At 37.2% G+C, this 20,041-nt stretch overlaps 1 long non-coding RNA gene across 1 annotated transcript; it reads left to right on the top strand.

Annotated features, from left to right (window-relative positions):
- Nucleotides 1-2,000: 2,000 nt before the first annotated feature.
- Nucleotides 2,001-19,780, top strand: LOC127466953 (uncharacterized). Its single transcript, XR_007902896.1, has 4 exons — nt 2,001-2,090; nt 12,937-13,043; nt 15,210-15,262; nt 17,164-19,780. It is a non-coding gene; the product is annotated as an uncharacterized LOC127466953 (long non-coding RNA).
- The last annotated feature ends 261 nt before the right edge of the window (nt 19,781-20,041 follow it).

The following is a 20,041-nucleotide window of genomic DNA, read 5'->3' on the forward strand; positions in this document are numbered from 1 at the left end:
TTTCAATTTCATATAGGTTCGAGTGACTTACATGTTATTTTACGGTAAATTAAAAATCCTGATTTTGTTTTCAGTTATAATACTTTAATGCAATCTACGTGATAAGAATAAATTTGGTTTTGATCCTGCAAAGTAATATGAATGTTGTTCTGAGAGGATATGAGAATACACAAACAAATGCCTTGAAAAAGGATCTTATCAGTACAGTAAGTATATATCGTTATTTTGTCTGCAGTACCACCATTCTGCAACTACAGTGTTTCTGCTATTTTTAAACACACAGTGATTTCTTGTAAAATGGCTTTTAAATCCTACACTTTCTCCATGTAGTACAGGCATATTTATTCCAATTTTAAAGATTTTTTTTCTAAAATAAACAAAACAAAACAACCAGAATGGTTTTGCTAGCACAGGGACACAGCTTATCAAAATGTTAATCTGCAAAATTCCTTGGCATTGTTTGACTTTTCTGTAACCATTTAAACATGTTTTAAATGCTATTTCTTGATTCAGCAACTGATTTGGCTGTTCCTTCCCAATTGTGATTGATGCTATTGATTAGCTTCTCAAGGCCTCTTGAAGTCAGTAGGACACAATTAATTTAGTCTGTGTACTTTGGATCAGAAGTTCTGTAATCAGAATAACTGATGTTTCCTTCTAGACTGCTCTTCACTACCACTGATTTTGTAACAGAACAAAACAGCATTAGCTGTGATGAAACTGTAAAATCTTAGTTCTTCTTGTAATTAAAACATAAAGAATATACAATGAAAACATGACAGAAATTATTACTTAAACAACAGTAGTACAAAGTCATTTAATAATACCTCGAGGGCAAAATTATTTGGGAGTACTATGATTTTGGTTTTATGCATGAGGAAAGAAAACTAATATTAGAAATTATAAAGATCGCAGGGTACAATATTTGTAAATCAAAGGAAAGTCTAACTGGGGTTTGAATGAAATATTTTGAATATTTCTTAAAAGAAGTCTGTTTCGATTTGAAGCTCCCAATTTAGCATGATATGTAACAAAATTCCCACTATAGTATGTTAACATTAAATGTACATTTGTGGTTTTACTCTAAAATTTAGCAAATAGGTTTATTAGGTAACTGGAAATTAGCTTTCTAGTGGCTCAAATACTGTGTTAAAGTTTTTTCTCATTAAATTACTTTTATGCTGGAGATTCATTAATATTCATTCACCAAAATCTAGCAAAGGCCAGCCAAAAGGTAATTGTGTGAGGACTGAATACTTTTCCTTGGAACTTTCTGTATATTTTACAGCCGTTTTTTTCCTTCTACTCCTGTAAAACTAATTTGCAGTAGGATTTACTGGCTCTGTCAGGTCTCTCTTACTCCAAGGCAACCTTTTAGATGTTATATCTGATGCAGACACACACACACACACACACACACACATTCTCACAAGAGTGTTGTAAATTAACACTGATGTGGGGAATTACCAGCATCCCTGGAGAGCAGCTCACTGGGAACCTCAGTGGGAGAGCCCCAGGAGCAGTTGGAGAGAGCAAGTAATCACTTTGTGTCAAGAAGAAACTCCAGTTGAGTCAGGAAAAATTTTCCAAGCCTCAGATTGGTGCTTGGCCAGGAGACTGCAGCAAACCCCTTACTTTTAAAGGAGTAGCACTTGAGCATTCAGGAATTAATGAATGAACTAAGGAATTGAACAGCATTAGGGAATGGAGGTGTGCTGACTTCACATTTCAGCCAAAAAGTAAAACCTCTGCAAATAAAGGGCATGTCAACATTATATAATGAGAAATGGCCTCAACTCAGGCTCCAAATAATAGTAAATTGTTATTTATTGTAAACAACTAGCTGCTTTTAAGATTGTCTTAAAAGATCAAGTTTAACCCTAGGGGACAATTACAGATTGCTAACTCAAGCTGCTGTATCATCACTATTTCAACCCAAGAGCAGTGGATAATATTTTACTTCTTGTTGGACTTTTATCCTAGGTATAGTTTATGATCTGCTTTGGTATCATGGCAGTGTCTGGGCAGCAGGGGAGAGCCCTGGCTCACCTTTGTGTGGCTCTCGACATCAGGAGGAGCTCCCTAGACAGGTGAGATTTCTTTTCCTGGGGAAATATTGAGTGTTTGTGGAAGGGAGAAACTTCTGGAGCTGAGAGAGGAAGAGGCAGAGACCACAGTGGGAGCAATTCCGCCACAGCAGAAGATGGAAGATTCTCTAGAGAAGCAGGCACAAGATCATTCTTCAAGTTGCTGTCAAGGAGACTTTCTTAAAACTGCATGGAGCTTTCTCATGCCAAATACCCTGTAAACAAGGGTAAGAAAGACAAAAAGAACAGGAGAAAAACTTGTTTTTATTTTAATCACTCTCTCTGAGCAGATCTGTGTCCTACACCTAGAAAGTGATTTTGTGATAGTTTTCGTTTGGATTAAACAGCATGTGAGATTGAAAGCTTCCTGATATCTTTGGTGACCTTCTCTAGGAAAACATGAAGTGATTGTGTCTGTCAGTCTGGCTGACTTGAAGCTTATGAATCAGCTTATTCAGACTTACCTTTTTCCTGTAAGTACTGTGGAAATGTTAACCAAACTAATCAACTGCCAGAAGCTGCCCAACTGAATTGGCAATAATTCCTGCAATCTCACAGTGCTGCAGGGACACTGGGTGCTGCTAAATCCATTCTCCCCCTGTTCATTATGATGGCAGAAATTTAACACAGATAGGTAGAAGTTTTTACAACATAGCTGTTACAGAAAACCATCATATTCTTTCATCAAAACTGTTTTTCTGGACTTGCAAAGACCCTGGTCAAATGTTAAAACTCCCTCCAAGAGAAGAGTTTTTAAGTCTTTCAGAGAAACTCCAATTTCCTGTCAAATGTTCCACCAGAGCAAACCCAAAACAGTTTTGATGCTGAGCAAAACCACCTAGAGCTGGAGATAAAATGCTGATGACAAGGGCATCTCTTAGGTTTTGGTCCTCTTTTTTGGTCTCAGATGTCTCCACATGGATTTACACAGCACCTTTGTCCTTTTTGCTCCACGGCCTTGGAAAAGGTGTTCACAATTTCTGGAAGCAACTGTGCAGGAAATAGTTTATTCATACAAAGTAGTCAGCAGGGCTGAAGGAGGAAAGGTGTAACTCATGACCACTGATGTGGTATATTGACAGGATCCCAGAAACCAACTCTTACCTTCCTCCCAGCTGAATAAATGTACACTGGAATGCAGTGCCACATACCTTTGCATATATACACCTACATAAATAGAGAACTGATATAATGAGAGCATTTCCATTTGTTGCTTTGCCTTAAACTTTTCTTATCTCACTTGAAAATACCGTAACAGTGAGAGTTTCCCAGCCTTGAGGAGCCCATTTTTATGTGCAGGAAGACAGGTCTCTCAGAGCTCACTGGGCCAGAAAGGAGAGATTTATAATGGTTATTTTTATTTTTAAAATAATTTGACTAGTAGGCACTCAGCTGAAAATGACCCATTGATGATTTTGGGTCTAGTTCCTGTTCCTAGAATTGATTTATATTTAGTTAAAATATGCACACATAGTTTTCTGGTAGTAAACCAAGATACAAGTCTCTGCTCTCAAGTGAATCCCCTAAACATAATTTTACTTAACATTTTTGACACTGTGTTCTAGAGAAATTTGAGCGAGTTTCCCATGGTGAGATTGTTTCAGTGAGGAACAGTAAGATATCATCCTCCATCCTTATTCTGCCTTCAGGAATAGCTACCAGTTGGGGTTAGGAGATGGAGATTTGGCCTTGTAAGTCTGAAAAGAGCATTCATCCCACTCCAAAGAGAAATGGCAGTGTAAAAGGTAGATAATACTGTCACAAACGTGTCCTACAGGGTGTTTGCTTATGTCAGCATCCAGTACGGTCTGAGGAACTTTGCAGATCAAATCCCAGAGACACCTTGTTGGTTCTGAGACCTTGGGCCAGAGCTGATACTCACTTACTCACAATAGGGTGGCTTGACATGTACAGAGATACTTTTTTTAGCACTTTGGGGTAAAGAAAAATAAAATAAAATAAAATAAAGCAGAGTGATTAGGTTTAGCCAGCTGCTTAAAGTGGACTTTGAAACCTATGTTCTGCCCCATATGTCTGACATGAGTCAGGTAGTACTTGCATTGGATGTGGAAGAGATTTTTGTGGTCACTTAAAAGTTAGATGTATCTGAAGAAAAATAATGCATTCTGCATGGTCTACTGGAAAAGAAAATTAAAATGTATGTGTCTGCTCTTATGGAGAGAATTAGGCTGATCAGCCTGATTCGGTCTCACATGCTGAGAGACATCAGGCTTCCCACGTTGCTCATTTCTTCAAGGATAAATGGCATCTAAAATGAAGACTGTGAATAAATGAAACTGTTCTTTTGAGTTTAATTCAAGGTAAAGCAGGTGTCCAACACAGGTATATGTAGTGCCTCCACCTTGCAAATTAATTTCACTGGGTTTTGAAAAGATACAGATATAGCTGTTACCAGAGGTTTTCCTAATAGATATGAACTGTTGCAGCAGACCCCCAAGAGAATTACTAGGCTGATCACCCCAAAAGGCCGAAAATGTTAACATTTTAAACAGAAAACTAATTAAAATGCAGAATTCTTTATCGCTAGGCACGGCTTATCATGTTAAGAAACTGTTTCATGTGAAACTGGATAAGAAGAATAATAAAAATGGAGGCAACAAGCAACAGCAAAAATACAATAAGAAGAAGAATAGTGTGTTTTCTGATATTACTGCTGACATAAAAGTTACTCATTCTGTATTTTTGTAGGCAGAGACGTTATGACAAACATTTTGCAGGGAACGGATGACATTTCTCTAATTTATACTGGGAACTAAGGCAAACCAATCCACCAGCATCAGTTAAAATCAATAAGATCTACAGCAATTTTCTGCAATGCAGAGGATACAGGGGCGGGCATTTAAAGACAGCCAGTGATGAAAAAAATACAAATTTAAAAAGAAAAAAACCCAAACCAAACACAAAACCCCTGTGGGCCAAAGCTGTCTTCAGAGAGCATGCATTTTCAATGTGCAGCAGATAGCAGTGACTAAGTGTCATTCCAGGAACAACAGTGACATAAGAATTAGCAGCTGTTAGACAAGCTTTGGACAGTAACAAGTACTTCTACGTGAAGTCATCAAGTTATCTTGTTTCTCCTCCAGTTAATGTATTAACGGGTAATTTAAAATGAAGATCCCACTCTACCAGTCATAATAGAGTTTTATTTTATCTCTTTCACATTCTTGCTAGGGAGAATTAAAAATGAAACATATACTGAACTCCCATTTGTCTCTGGGCCCATCACTGCAGTGAGAAATACCTTCCTCCGTGAACTGAAATCCAAGGATTTAACATCATACATCACGCTGATATAAGGCAGATTCTTTTGCCTAGAGGACACTCTAATGATACACTCTCTGTAGTTAAAGTTGCAAATGATTTCTGTTTGAGCCTGGCTTTTAATCTTGCCATTTAAAATGGCCAAAACGAAATTAATGGTGTTGATATATTTGTTTGTTTTAGAAAATTAAAAGCTTGGTGAGAAGTTGATAAGCAAATTGCATTAGTAAGATATGGCAGCATTAATAAACTTCCTTCAGTAAATTTCTTTCTTTTTTAATGACTGTTATGTCTCAAAAGCTTCTGGGCTATAGTGGCACCAAACATCGTAATTTTTATTGATCTCAGAATTCAAAGTGAAACCTCTGAGTGTTTGAAGATTGTAACGTGGTTACTATTTAAATAATCCCAAACATATTTGGGGAACATAAATTAATTTTATGACTAATGGAAATTAAGTTTTTCTATGGAATCTGCAAATTTTTAGTTTTTTACAACAACATTTTATTCCTGACATGAAAGATGAGAGGCTGAACTAAGGCAATTCTCATATAGCACTTATTAATGTTGTTATTAAGTATCCACATCATATCTAGGAATCCCAAAGTATTAAATTCCCAGGAACATTGCCACTGAGATGAAGTCATGGTCCAAGGAAGGTTCCAGGTAACACTATGGTAAGGAAATCAGATGTAGGCTGTGTTGAGGTTGCCTGCATGTGACAGAACTCAGATAAAACAGTATTAATCATCGTCATTCAGGTGGTTTCACTACTGACAAGTTTGAAAGGAAAGTAAATAAAAATCAGGCAAATACCTTGGACTGATTTATTGGCCAATAACACTGATGACTGACTTAGGAGCTGTGAGTGACAGATCCTACATCTTCTGAGCAAAGTTATTATATTCTTATATGTTTTGGGGACTTCTGTTGAGTACTTATGGGCTGGAGAACTCCAGATTAAGCTAGGAACTGCTTGGATTCAGAATGATTCTTCGGATGTCTAACCTTATTTCTAGTATGATTAAGGTATATATCTTTTTTTTCATTGCCTCGTAATTAGTCAGAAATCTCACTCTTCAGGCCAGGCAAAAAACATCTTCATATCTGTTGAAGCATCTAACCAACAGATTCCTTGTTACTGTATGCTTTCACTGCACATTTTCTGGAATCTCTCATGTAGATTATAAGATCATATATGGATTAGTCTGACTTCCTTCTCCTAAACTCTTCTTACAGATTGCGATCACTCCCCAAAATACTAAAATACTAATGTGCAGTAGCAAAACTGGTTAGTGAAGAATGTTTAACTGAACATTTCTAAACTTAAGAGTTAAGATATTTAGATGAAGCTTGATTCTGAATTCAAGTCCAAGTCAAGAGCAAATGCAAATACCTTTTTGAAATATGGGGCAATTCAGACCTATTTGATGGCATCAACAAGTGTACAAAAATCCCTCTACCCATATGTTAATTGAATACTGAAAGTCAAAAAACAATCTACTCTCATTTTACAAAGTGATTGTTTCTTCAAATTCAGAGATTCAGTAAGTATACTCTGCAAAAAATCAGATTGATTTTGCAAATAATATTCAAATTGAGCTGAGCTCTTTGGAGTCTTTGGAAAAAAGTGCTACCATGTACCAAAGCAATAGTAGTGTAGTAATGTGGTGATGCTTAAGATCACAGATTATTTGGCATCCTGTATAAATTCTGTGACATATTTCAGGAACACATTATGTTGTTTAACTCTAAGACTTGAAATGCCTGGCACTAGACATCAAGACTGCTGCAAGTAATAGTACAGGCAGGCCTCTCCAGTTTGGCTCTGCTTAATAAGTGATCCAGAAGGCCCTTTTAAAAGATATTTTAAGCCCATTTAAAATCAATAGACCAAATGGCTGCTAGGATCACTACTGACTTCATTGGACTCAGCCTTTTTATCACTATTCTTCTGGTGCCAAAAAGATAAGCGGAATTACATTACTCCTTTTTTACTGGTCTGAAAACTGAATCAGGGCAGGAATGCCTCACTTTCCTCAGCTGACTGCAGGGAAACTTTCTAATTTAGTTAATGTAACCGAAATACCTTTGTAAATGCAAAAAATTTTGTATATACAATGACTGCTGCTCCTTGGCATACTTATCCTGGTAAATGTGAAAGAAGTGCTCTGAGGGAGATAGCTGCATCTCTTTCTTAGTTGCAGCTGCTGGATCTGGGAGGGGGTCATTATACCCCTGCTGCCAGACTGTACATACAGCATTTTTTATTCAGTTGTCCAGAGAGCTGCACATTTCACTGCCTGGTTAAAAGACAAGTTGTTATCACAGGTCAAATTCCAACCAGGTGTTGTTTGAAACAGAGAAAGTTTTGAACTGTTACAGTTGGGAATTCATTAGAGACATAAATTGAAAGAAGAAGGAAGAAGCACTCAGCAAAAAGACCCAAAACCCACTGTCATATTTGGCACCTAACAGTGACTTCATCCCTCTGCAAACATCAAAAATATGTCAATGGATGCTGCTCATGGACTTTGAAGAAATATCTCTAGGATAGAGGTGAAGCACCAGGTCCTTGGATGTTCTTGGAAGTATCTGTTGCCTTTCTTCAGTATCTTCTCTCTACAAGGTGTGGTTTTACCATGAGGGGTAGAGAACAAACTCCATCCACTAAAGAAGTGTATCTTCTCCCTGTTAGCTGAGATGCCTCCCCTATAGAGGGTACAGAGGGCAGTGTGTGAGGGAGTGTAGCAAATCCCTGTCCCTGCAGGAGGGCAGTGGCACTTTTCCAGGTCATTATGCAGAGTGCACATACAGGCTTCACTCCAAGTATACTAAAGCCAGAAGTATAGCTTTCATAAACATTAGTGATCTTTCATAGAATCACAGAATGGTCTGCATTAAAAAGGACCTTTAAAGATCATCCAGTCCAACACCCCTGCCATGGGACATCTTTCAGCTGATCAGGTTGCTCAAGGCCCCATCCAGGTTGGCCTTGAACACTTCCAGGGATGGGGCATCCATAACTTCTCTGGACAACCTGTTCCAGTGCTTCAACACCTCCACCATAAAAAAAAAATATCTTCCTTATGTCCAATGTAAATCTAACTTCTTTCAGTTTAAAAATGTTTCCTCTTGTCCTGTCACTACAGACCCTGGTAAAAAGTCTCTCTCTGTATTTCTTATAAGCCTCCTTTGCATATTGAAAGGATGCAATGAAGTCTCCCTAGAGACATCTCTTCATGCTGAACCACCCCAGCTCTCTCAGCCTGTTTTCCTAGGAGAGGTGTTCCAGCCTTCTGATCATCTTCATGGCCTTCTCTGGACCCACTCCAACAGGGATTATGTTTGAATTGAAGTTTTTCTGTGAGCTGCAGCATAGCACTTCATACACAGGAACATGGTAAAGACAGTTTTCCATCACCAAAAAAATGTATCTTCCTTCTCATACAGGAAGTTACAAATGAAGATTAATGAATTTGTGAGGAGAGAGAATAAGCTTCTGGTCACTCTCTTCCTTTCTGTGCCAGCAAGGAAAAGCCTTGAATTCCTCCCCCCTCCTCTACTTTACTATACATGGCTCATAAAGATACAAAGATAATTTTTTAAATCTCATTGTTATATGTATTGCAAATAGATTAATTTTTTTAACTGATCCAGTCAACTTCTTGAAAGCACTGAGAATCATTAAACTTCATTTTATGATGCCAGTAAATGCTATCTCACCACTGAGGACCTGCTTAAATGTTGTCATAGTAAATACCAAAGTACATGTTTATTTTGACATTAAATTAAAGTTGGTTCAGAAGAATTAATTGCTTTCAGGTGTGCTCAGCTCTTCCACATAAGTGAAGCTTTAGTTCCAAACCACAACTCCATCCATTAAACTCTCTGGTCTGAGTTCAATCACATCATCACCCTCATTGGATTTTATAAGTGCCTTTGCAAAAGCTAGTGATGTTTGGGATAAAACCAACACAGAGTTTTGTGGTCTTGGGACAATTTATCTTTTTATTGATGAATGTATAAACTATATTTATATTTTTTGAGCACACAGCACAGCCTTCTAGCTCTTAGCCATCAGTCAAAGCCTCCAGGGACACTTGCACTGTACCTTTCCCTGGGTCCAGACAGGATTGTGCTGGTTTAAAAGTTAACCAGCAGGGGAAATGAACTCAACTCAAAAGAGAGATTATAAGTAAGAATAACAATTTAATAAAATAATACAATAAGTACGATTATACAGACAAACAATTGGTCTTAACCCACAAAACCCAAATGTATAACCCAGCACCCTGGGGCATGAACAAAGTGGTGTTCCTTGGGCCCCCCCTGAGTCCAAAGTAAAGGGAGAGGGGAAGAAACCTGCTGGTGGGAGAGCTGCTGCAGTCTGGTCAAAAGTGGTGATTGCAGTCTGGTTGAGGGTGATGGTCTCAGTCCGGTTGAGAGCGATGAGCTGCAGTCTTCCTCTGGATCCCACGAGTGGTAAAAAGGTTCCAAAACTCCAAGTTTATATATTCTCCAGTTCAGGCAGGAATGCTCAGTCCTTCCCTCAGAGTGGGGAATTCCATAAAAGGGTGTGAGGACAGGAACATCTTCCTATCTCGCAGACCTCTTAACACCCAGTTTATAGCCTGAGGAGTCAGGCTGCTCTGGGCAGAGGGTGTAAATGGTCTATTGATAACAGTTTCTGGGAAATGGCATGGAAGGCTATAGAATACACAGTTTTGGGTTACACCCATCCAGTGATGAATTGGTCCCAGCTGTTCTAACTATGACAAGGATGATACAACCTCTCATGCCCTTGCACAAACAGCATCCTAAGCTTGTAAAATGATGTCCCTTTGTAGGCAGGGTGTTGAAACTACAACTGGATACAGCTGGAGTCAATGCTGGACTTCTGGGTTACGTCATTATGGGTCAAATAGCTGGTTTATACTAATCTGTTTAACTTGAGTAGAGCAGAGGAGGAAAAGTGTTCCTGCTGCCACACACCAGCATTGGCTTGGCAATAGCAGCAGAGTCCTCCTGACTCTGATCAGGAGTCACTGATAGCTGAGTGTCTTCTTTTTCACTCTTCTGTGGCTGAAATCTATTTGATTTTCCACCACTAGAACAAATACATGTTTGCAGAACAAACTCTGTTGGGAATGACAAGAATTGGTGCTGCTTCTCTGCTGAAACCACTGTGATTTTAAATTAAACTAATTGCACTTTAACAGAGCAGAAAAAACAACAATCGAAAAACTTGTCTCTACTGGGAAATTAGGAACTCACTTGAGAAATGTATCCTAATTTGGGCTCAGAGCCAAATCACACTCTGTGTCGAGTGCTATGATATTGCTACTTACAAGCACTTTTTTTGGTCCAGGCTCTTCTGCATAATGTCATATTCTTGACTTCAGGAATGAGCAGAGCCTGAGCTGTGTGAGAGGGTCAGATTTCTAGGATGAGGTGGCAGCTGAATTTATCTTGCATGAGTTCTGCAAATACAATGAAGTTATTTTAAAAAAAGACCAGCTTTACCTTTTTCTTTGGATTTTGTTTGCTCAAATAGCCATACATTCATTTTTGAGACACTAAATATTGTGCATGTGTGTTAAATATGCCCTAAACAAGACATAGTCATGTCTGCTGCACTGCAGCAGAGCAGAAGAACATCCAGTTCTGAATCAGCCCCGACTAGGAAACAGGACTTGCTTAGAGTTCTGCGATTCTGTATATGTGCAAAACTTTAAGTAGCTCTAACATAAATGGGACATGACTGGTATGTTTTGTGTCTAGTTTGGGATAGACTGCAGCTGATAAAGTCTGGTGAAACATTTCAATTAAATATAATTTATTTTGAATGCAAAATATATTAGACATATTATCCCTTTATTGAATTTTCTAGGTATAATAACTATTTGTCTACCTGAAATCATCAGTCCGATAGTGAAATCATGTAGCTCTATTATTTATATAAGTGATTCAGTGATTTTTATGTCCTTGCAGATTATTTTTCACAAGAATTAGCTGCTAATTTCTTGCCAATCTTTTTTCCTTTTGTTAAACAGTGCATCTTGCTTAGTTAGTCAGCAGGGTTTCCATTGAGTCCCAAAGACTGACTCAGAGGGTTTGCTCATCCCATTCAGAAAGAGTAGGGCAATTCAGAAGCTGAGATAGAGAGACTCTAGTCTTTCATTTATTTATTTCCCCAATAACCTTGCCAATCAGGACATCAGACAGTCTCACAGACTCATCCTATTTAGACACCACCTTATTTAGACACTGAATAAGGAATGAGTCTCCAGAGGACAATTCAAGTTGTAGTTGATTTGTTAATTTGTTTCCAGGGATGTCCATCTTTCCCTGTTGACTTCAGGATATACATAAGGCATCCAAATTCCTAACTAAGTACCTACAGCCAGCTGAGATGAATATGGTGTCTCACTCACACATGTTATACATTGCTTGGATTTCTTAGGGAATGGCAGTGAGCTGCATAACACGATGGGCACATGTGTAGATTCATTGCCTACATCAAGGAGTAGACAACTTCTCAAAGAGGATTTATGGGGTTTAGTTGAAAACTTTGTAATTGATGAGGTGATATTTATATGAATTAGGGTTTGGCAGACAAAGCTTTATTGCTAGGGTTTGAATGGAGAGCCTGTTTAGTTACCATTGATCATTGTTCCCAGGAACAGAGCACAACATGGAAGTAAGGGGTAAAAGAGGCAACAAGAAAATAAAGTCTACTGTTCTTATTTACTATTTATTTATTTACTACATTAGATAAAGAGAAAAATGGGTCAGAGAGAAAAGAGCTATAGAGGTTCTGTAGAGAAAGACAGTGGATGCAATGCTAAATGAATTTGAAATTGTTAGAGGTGAGGTTTATAGCAAATAGGTCAATGAATTATTTTTAAGGATGGGAATGTCTGAGATGGAAAATTATTCACTCTCTAATCACGAAATTTCTGTCTTCACATTATACACTTTCATTAAGTTGCAAAAATTAAGCCCTCTCATTTTGCATGATCCTCTTTTGTCATGAGTTTGGTACCAAACAAGATGAGTGTTAAAAGAATTATTTCAAAAACAGATTCTTGACTAGATAATTTATAATCCTTCCTTCTAAGAAATTAGTAAGTCTTAAGTTCTGAATGCTCTGGTTTCAAACACACAAACCTACTTTTATTTCTAAAATAGTATTCTGGAATGGTAATTTAAAACTAGGGAAAAACCTCCAAATGAATAACATAGAAATTGTAATGTGGCAACTCACTCTTCCTAGAAGAGCTCTGATGCATCAAATGCAAAAAAGAAGCAGAATGTCTAGGCAGTGAATGTACAGCACAGCAGTTCCTGGCTGGGCAGGTTTAAAAATTCTCTGAAAAGTCACGAGAAATAGGAGGGGGTATCACTACAAACCTTTTTCTAAAGGCACAAACCTTTACTTTTGTCCTTGGAAAAGACCTTGAAAGAAAGTGTGAAGTCTATCATCTTGTATTTGTGGATAAATAAAGTTCAGATGCTTGAAACAAAAGGAAATTTCCTAAGCATGCACTGCTGTCTTTTTCAGATTACATTCACTGTGATTCATGCTGCTATTCTTCATTTTCTTGTCCTGTACCCTTGGGACTGCTAGAAGATTGCAAAGGGATGAATGAACACTGCTTGGACAAAAAGGTGAAAGGCATATCTATCATAACTTGTTTTTTTTTTATCAGATAATTTGTGAAGAGGGTGCAAAGTAGTAGTAAATGTCCTAGGTAGATAGATGATTTTTTTTTCTTTTTGAAGTTAAGAACGTGTTTCTATGCAATTATGTGTAAATGGCAAAAATACCAATTCATCTGAAAGAAAGGACACTCCATGCTATGTACTGTGTAATATAATCAGGTGGGCATTGAGTGATGTCCTTAAGGGAGAGACACATAAAAACAGCACTTCTGTTGAGCCTCTGTTTCCAAGAACTTCTGTGACATGCATTTCCATCTAAAAAGGCATCCTAGAATATAAGATAAGAAGTGTCAATCATCGGTGAGTCAGGAGAAAGTTGTAACAACGTTAATGTGTGTGTAGGTGGCAGAAGTCTGACTGTTTCCTCTCCTGGTTTCTGCTCAAATTGTTTTCTTTTCTGTTTCCCTTCTGAGTTTTGGAGGAGAATTGTTCTAAAGAAAAGCAGTACTGACTGTCAAAGACCACCCATTGGCATGGAACACTCTTTCACTGGGTTTTGGTTTTCACCATCAACAGAGATCCTGAGAATGACAGGGACACAGGAATTACATTTGTGCAAACAAATCAAACAGTGCCCTGGGGCTGGTCATTGATACTGGGAAAGTATTGTCTGTGTGACCTAATAACCATGACATGGTAATTCTTCACCAAGTTCAGTAAATAAAATGCACAGAAAAGATAAATACTGATGCTGTTATGATGAAAATTGAGCCCATATTTTCTCATTTGATTTAGCTATACATTTAATTTTAAAGTGAAGCAGAACAGGTGCATAAAAACTTGGTCAAATAATCATTCAGTTGTCTGTCTACTATAATCACTTGAATTTCGGAATCCTAAAAACAGAAAATAAAAAGTTTTGGTTGAAGTTCTACAAACATTACCATCTGTCATGGGTACTGAAATTCTGAGGCTGAGGCACATTCCTAGTGCAAGCAATTTCCATGTCGTACTGGTGGAAATCTTCTCTGATGCAAAGATACAGGGAAAAACCTGATCAGTATTTGTCTGACTCAAGCTGGAAGTATACAATATTCTCCATTTTACTGTGTAAAATGTAGACTCTCAAGTCTAGGACTTTTGTTCCCATGATACATTTTAAACTTTCACTATAAGGGAAAAATCTCTGGAGTCAGCAAGAAATTAACTTCCTATCCTCCATGGACAATAAACACACTACATGGGCGAAAGGAATGAGAAACTTATCCTGCCCTAATATACATGTTCTCCATACTGATATGTGTATTTTCATAGTACCATTAATTTCCTCTTAAAAACTTTCCATGTTGCTTATTTGCCTCAGTGGAAGATAGTCTGGTAAAATATTGGCATTTCGAAAAAGAATCCTGTTCAACACTGTGATTAAATCAAGGTTATTTTTATTCTTTGGTATAGGGAAAAAATCCTCTTTCATGTAGTTGTAACATTAGTTGACCTAAGGGAATCAAGGCAGATTTTCTGACATTTCCAGAAAGTTTTCAAATAAATCAAAATTTAAGTGATGGATAGGTTTTTATACTGTGAACTATGTAATTCAATTTTTTTTTTTTTTTTTTGTGAAAATTGTCCCAGTTAAAGGACTGAGAAAGACTGTATAAGGACGAAAAAAGTTTCAGTTCCAATAAACCGGTATGTTCTGGTTTTTTAAAAACTTTGTGATTCAATGTATCTTAAAACACAAGAATAAACAGGTAATTTACTTACACAGTTTGATATATATTTTTTCCATGACGTGAGTCTGTGTAAGCACACCAACCTCTTCTAGCATTTGAATTTAAATTAGAGCAGATCCTGTATATCTGCTGAAATTTAATATTTCACACAAAAAATAAAATGTTACATGAGACATTTAAAATGTGTCTTACAACAATGCAAGGAACTGTCTTAGTGTATGACAAATGATTCACTCAAGCAGCTATAGGAATTAATGAGCCTGGCTTTTGTCTAACTCCAGTGCAAACCAGAACTCACTTTCTAAACTCCAGGGAACTAACACATGCTCAACCAGAGCAAGTGGAAAGGGAAACCTTGGTTGCCCTCTGAAAAGGGAAAATAGAAGGGAAATGTAGTAGAACTGTGTGTGTGTGGACTATATTATTCTATGTTTTGCAGAAGTAAATGAGGAGCTGGAACCACAGCCCCTGTCCTTAGGAATTCACAGTCTGGTAAGAGTAATTTGGAAAAAAACTAATTCAGATGAATAAATGATACTGATACATTCTGGTTAAATACATCCTGGGATCCAGTTTTGCCAAGACTACGTAAATATTAACCACCTGTTAAATATCATGCATGCCATTGTGAATTGATGTAAAAGGGGAAGGGATATGAAACTTGACAGAGTGTATTTTAAAATTTTAATTATTGTTTTTCTTATTGAAAGATTGCTATCTTCAGCTCCACTATTGCTTATAATTTGTAAGTTTCCTTCTCCAAAATTAACATGAAAAGATGTGAAACACAGAAGATTTTATAAAGGTTATGGTTTATATCCATTCTTTATCTCAGTAAAGTTATCATTTGAAGCTTCCAGGTTACCTCATGTCATCACTCCAGTTTTGCTGTAAACAGTAGTTTCTCACTCTGGAACCTCAGTTCATATTCATTATGTATTTGTACTTGTATTAAATGATGTGTTGATCATTTTATGCTAAAAAGATAAGAAGAAAGCCAGGTGTTTATTTCTCATCCACAGTGTAAACTCAAAAGACATGCTGGTCCTGCCTCATCAAATACAGCATTTGTAAGAACTCTTCCAGTTTAATACAAGGGAAAGCATCAAAAATGTCAAAACTCTTCTTCATTTGCTTTTAAGATTTTGTTAATTAGTGCTTAGGAAGGCTGTAAATGAGCCACAGCATTATTTATTTGCATCTGTATCTGTCTGAGATCCAGGTGCTCAGCATGTGCAGTCCTTTGCCTGATTTGTTCAATGTTCCTTTCTATTCACTCTCCTCACCACAGCCCTTCCCACTGTCCTTTAGCACAGGAAAAAGGGTGAAGCAGATTAACCTGCCAGTTTTATCTCTAGTTCTTATTTCTTAGAAATTGCTTTGCCCTTTCTATACTTACTATGATGCTCTCAGCTTTTCCTGATTATTTTTCTTTTATTTTTTCCCCCAGAAATCGCAAAAAGTATACCTAACAAGATTAGCATAGAAATGCAAGAGATACTACAGGATTTATTTTTTAGAAAATATATATATAAAATGGTCATAATTTGTCCATAATTTTCTGAACATTTTTATTACAGTGGATCATAGCAAGATCTTTACCTGATATTTTATAGATTTTCAAACTTTTAGAGAAAGAAACGAGAGAAAATCTGTGTCTGGACACCAACATTTATTTTTTTTTTTGTCTATGATTTGCCATTTCAGAGATGCAATCAATAGCAATGCCCTAGTTCTAATCTTAGCATCCTAAAATTCAAGTAGTTTTTATTTCTAGTAAAAGAGGATGCAAAACCCCCAAGTTGACTGTAAGAATATTTAGCCTTGTGATTTGCTTTCTGACTTTACTAACAGAAGAGAATGTCTCAGAGATATCACTGTTGGGCTTGCAGTTGCTTATAAGCTCACCTGGAAAATCAGTAATTGCAGAACAAAGTTCACAGACAACTGATGGAGATGCCAGCAGAGATGGTGAGGCAGCTGCCAGTTATCCCCTGTAAACATAATGTATGTAACTCAGACGATTATTGATAAGCAATTAATGTGCATGGCTGGCAACAAGTTTACTACATTTAAATAATTCAGTGTTTTTATCCTTAAAGGCACTATTTGTATTTGTGATGGGTTGACAGGCACTAGAAAATGAAATCCTCTTTTTCTACATTGAGTGGAGGCTGCATGATGGGGCCAGCTCTGACTCTCCCCTGCATTGGCTGTCAAGGTGCCTCTCTCCTTTCCTGGAAGACCCACTACACCAATAAAACACAAATCCTTTTGCATAAAGTTGCAGGTGAAAGTGCTGATGAGTAATTAGGGTCATATTCTTACTGTGTGTCTGGGCCAAGCCCAAACATGCTTTTTTATTGTATTTATTATTATTTGTTATTTCCCAGCTGCGTTGGGCAGGACACGTCTCAAGGATGAAGGACCACCGCCTCCCTAAGATCCTGCTCTATGGTGAACTTGCCACTGGCTGCCACATGAGAGGAGCCCCAAAGAGAAGATACAAGGACTCCCTGAAACAACATCTCAGCCTTGGCCATATTGATCATCATCACTGGTCTACTCTGGCCTCCAATCAGGAGGCCTGGAGACACACCATCTATAACGCTGCTGCTTCCTTTGAGAAAGCACGCAGGATCACCCTTGAGGAGAAAAGACAGCGCAGAAAGAATTGTGCCTTGCAGAATATACCATCTAAGGAGTCTTTCTGCTGTGCCTTTTGCAATCCGACGTGTCTATCTCGTATTGGCCTTTTTAGCCACCAGCGTGCCTGTAACAAATGTGGATAGAGCCCTTCCCAAATCTTCGTTTGTGAAGCCCAACCATGATGATGATTATTATTTACTATTTCCCATACTAATCAGTGGTCTGGCTCAGACACACTTGATTAATGTGAAGGTAGTTGGAAGTCAATATTGCTGGATGTCATCACAGCACACTTTGGAGTATTAAACACTGTGCTACAGTTGGTTTGCATCACTTGGAAAATACAATGATAACACAAAAGCTGCTTTGCTTCTTCTTTCCTTTCTGCAAGTGAAAACTCAAGGATGAGAAATCAGAAACACAAAGGACAGCTGAGTGCCCCACAACCACATGGATAGCAGAGAATGTTGTGCAGGTTATACTCTACCTCTCAGTGAGAGAGGCTTATAAAAAAGAGGGAGAGCAAATTTTTACATGGGTAGATAGTGACAGGACAAGGGGGAATGGATTTAAACCAGAAGTGGGAAGATTTAGATCAAATATTAGGAGGAAATTCTTTACTGAGAGGGTGTTGGCCCTGGAACAGGTTGCCTAGAGAAGTTATAGATGCCCCATCCCTGGAAGTGTTCAAGGTCAGGCTAGGTGGGGCTTTGAGCAACCTGGTCTAGTGGAAGGTGTCCCTGCCCGTGGCATGGGGGTTGGAACAAGATGATCTTTTAGGTCCTTTCCAACCCAAACTATTCTGATCCCATGAATTCATCTAGATGTAAATACAATTTCTGTCCTCGTGTCACAAAAGTCCAGATCAGCTCTCCTGGGTGCAGTTGTAGGTCTCATTGGTGTCAATAGGAATCCACACAACTGGATTTTAGTATCTGGATTTACATCTCAAACACCAAAGGAGATACAAGTACATTTTCCATTAATTACTTAAATATTTTAAATTTATTGTGTGGAATATACACAAAATAAGCAAAACAAACTCCTCTCACTGAGATTTTGGGGTGGAGAAATTCAGACTTGGAAAAATATATGCATTTTAACAGAGATGGTCTGTAAGTCACAACTAAGACCATAGTATTAGATTATCTTTCACCAGCAATGTAAGTTTGTTCCTAAATATTTTAAAAGCATAAGAATTTAGATCAACGAAGTCCTATTACTTCTCTTTTGGAGACCATTGGAATGTTTATTCCATGAAACTCCCTAGTAGAGCCTTTTAAACAGTTACAAAACTTTAAAATATTTTTTGTAGTTGATTTAGCCTATATGTTATATACTACTTATTTTAAAATGTTTCTAAGATTAGGCTGATGGAGTGAGGCAATTCTCATTTATACAGGAACAATTTTGGGATCAATATGAAAAGTAAGTACTATCTTTTATACTTATAGGCATAAATGCACCTCAATAAGAAAATATCAAAGAAACGAGTTAAAGCTAAAAGTAGATTTACACCTTTTTAATGAGGATAAACAAATTCAATCAAAACCCATCTAAAAATATGCTTTTAATGTTTTTATTTTAACTTAATTTAGAGGTAAAAGAAATAATATTGAAAATAAAAATCCTTGAATACCAGAGGAATGGATTTCTTTTCACATGAGGTTCAAACTTCATGTGAGCCTCTTATGAAGTTTCAGTCTGATTCTCAGCTTAGCTCTGATCTGACTTTGATCTTACATCATACTTTGATGCAATCCAGAGGCAAAATTTATTTCTACAGACCACCTCTATTCTCCATTAATATATATAAAAAATATTTTAACAAGGGAAGCCTCTGGGTTGATGTGTCTGTAATACTGACATTGGTGAACAAGGGCTTACCTGTATTTGTTAAAAATAAGCAAGAATGTCAGCACTCGAAGGACTGCCAAGACTGTGTTCATCTCTACTCATCTCTTTGAGAAAGAAGATTAATGTTGAAATGAATGGAAGAACCTGTCAGTGCATGAAAAGTTTTCAGGAAGATGTGATGCTTGAGGAAACAGTTTGGTTATCGGCTACTCCAGGATACCAAAGTAGATATTTCAGGTTCAGTTTTCACAAAAGTATTCCTCAGCTATATACACAAATCTGCAATTACAAATCAGGATAAGAATATGCCACAGAATTCAAGAGCATGTAATTCAATTATCTTAGCAATGACTCTTCTTCCAAATAACATGAAAATAAACTAAACTATAAAAGCATACATTTACAGAACAACACAAAATGCCATCTGAAACTTTTTATATTTTGTTAATTTAATTGCTTAGCCTGCTCTGAATTGTGAGGTAAAATAAAATGCTTTTAAACTAATGTGACTGTGTCCTTGCTCACTGAATATTTCTATATTAATTTTATTAATAATAGAAAAATGGGAACTTAGAAATTAGTTTTAGCACTTAGTATATAAATTAGTCATAGCAAGAAGCCCCTTTATCTTCTGTGTTATCTTTTGTTGTGGCATTAGTAATACTTTCATAAAACTATCTTAATTTTCAAGAAAATTATTCTGAAAGCAGCTATTCTCTAAGATTTGTCTCTAAATGTTATCATCAAAACATCATAGTATCTGAA

Source organism: Manacus candei, unplaced genomic scaffold (assembly GCF_025592945.1).
Source record: "Manacus candei isolate 608988 ecotype Guabito, Panama unplaced genomic scaffold, ASM2559294v1 h1tg000011l, whole genome shotgun sequence".
NCBI classification, from domain to species: Eukaryota; Metazoa; Chordata; class Aves; order Passeriformes; family Pipridae; genus Manacus; species Manacus candei.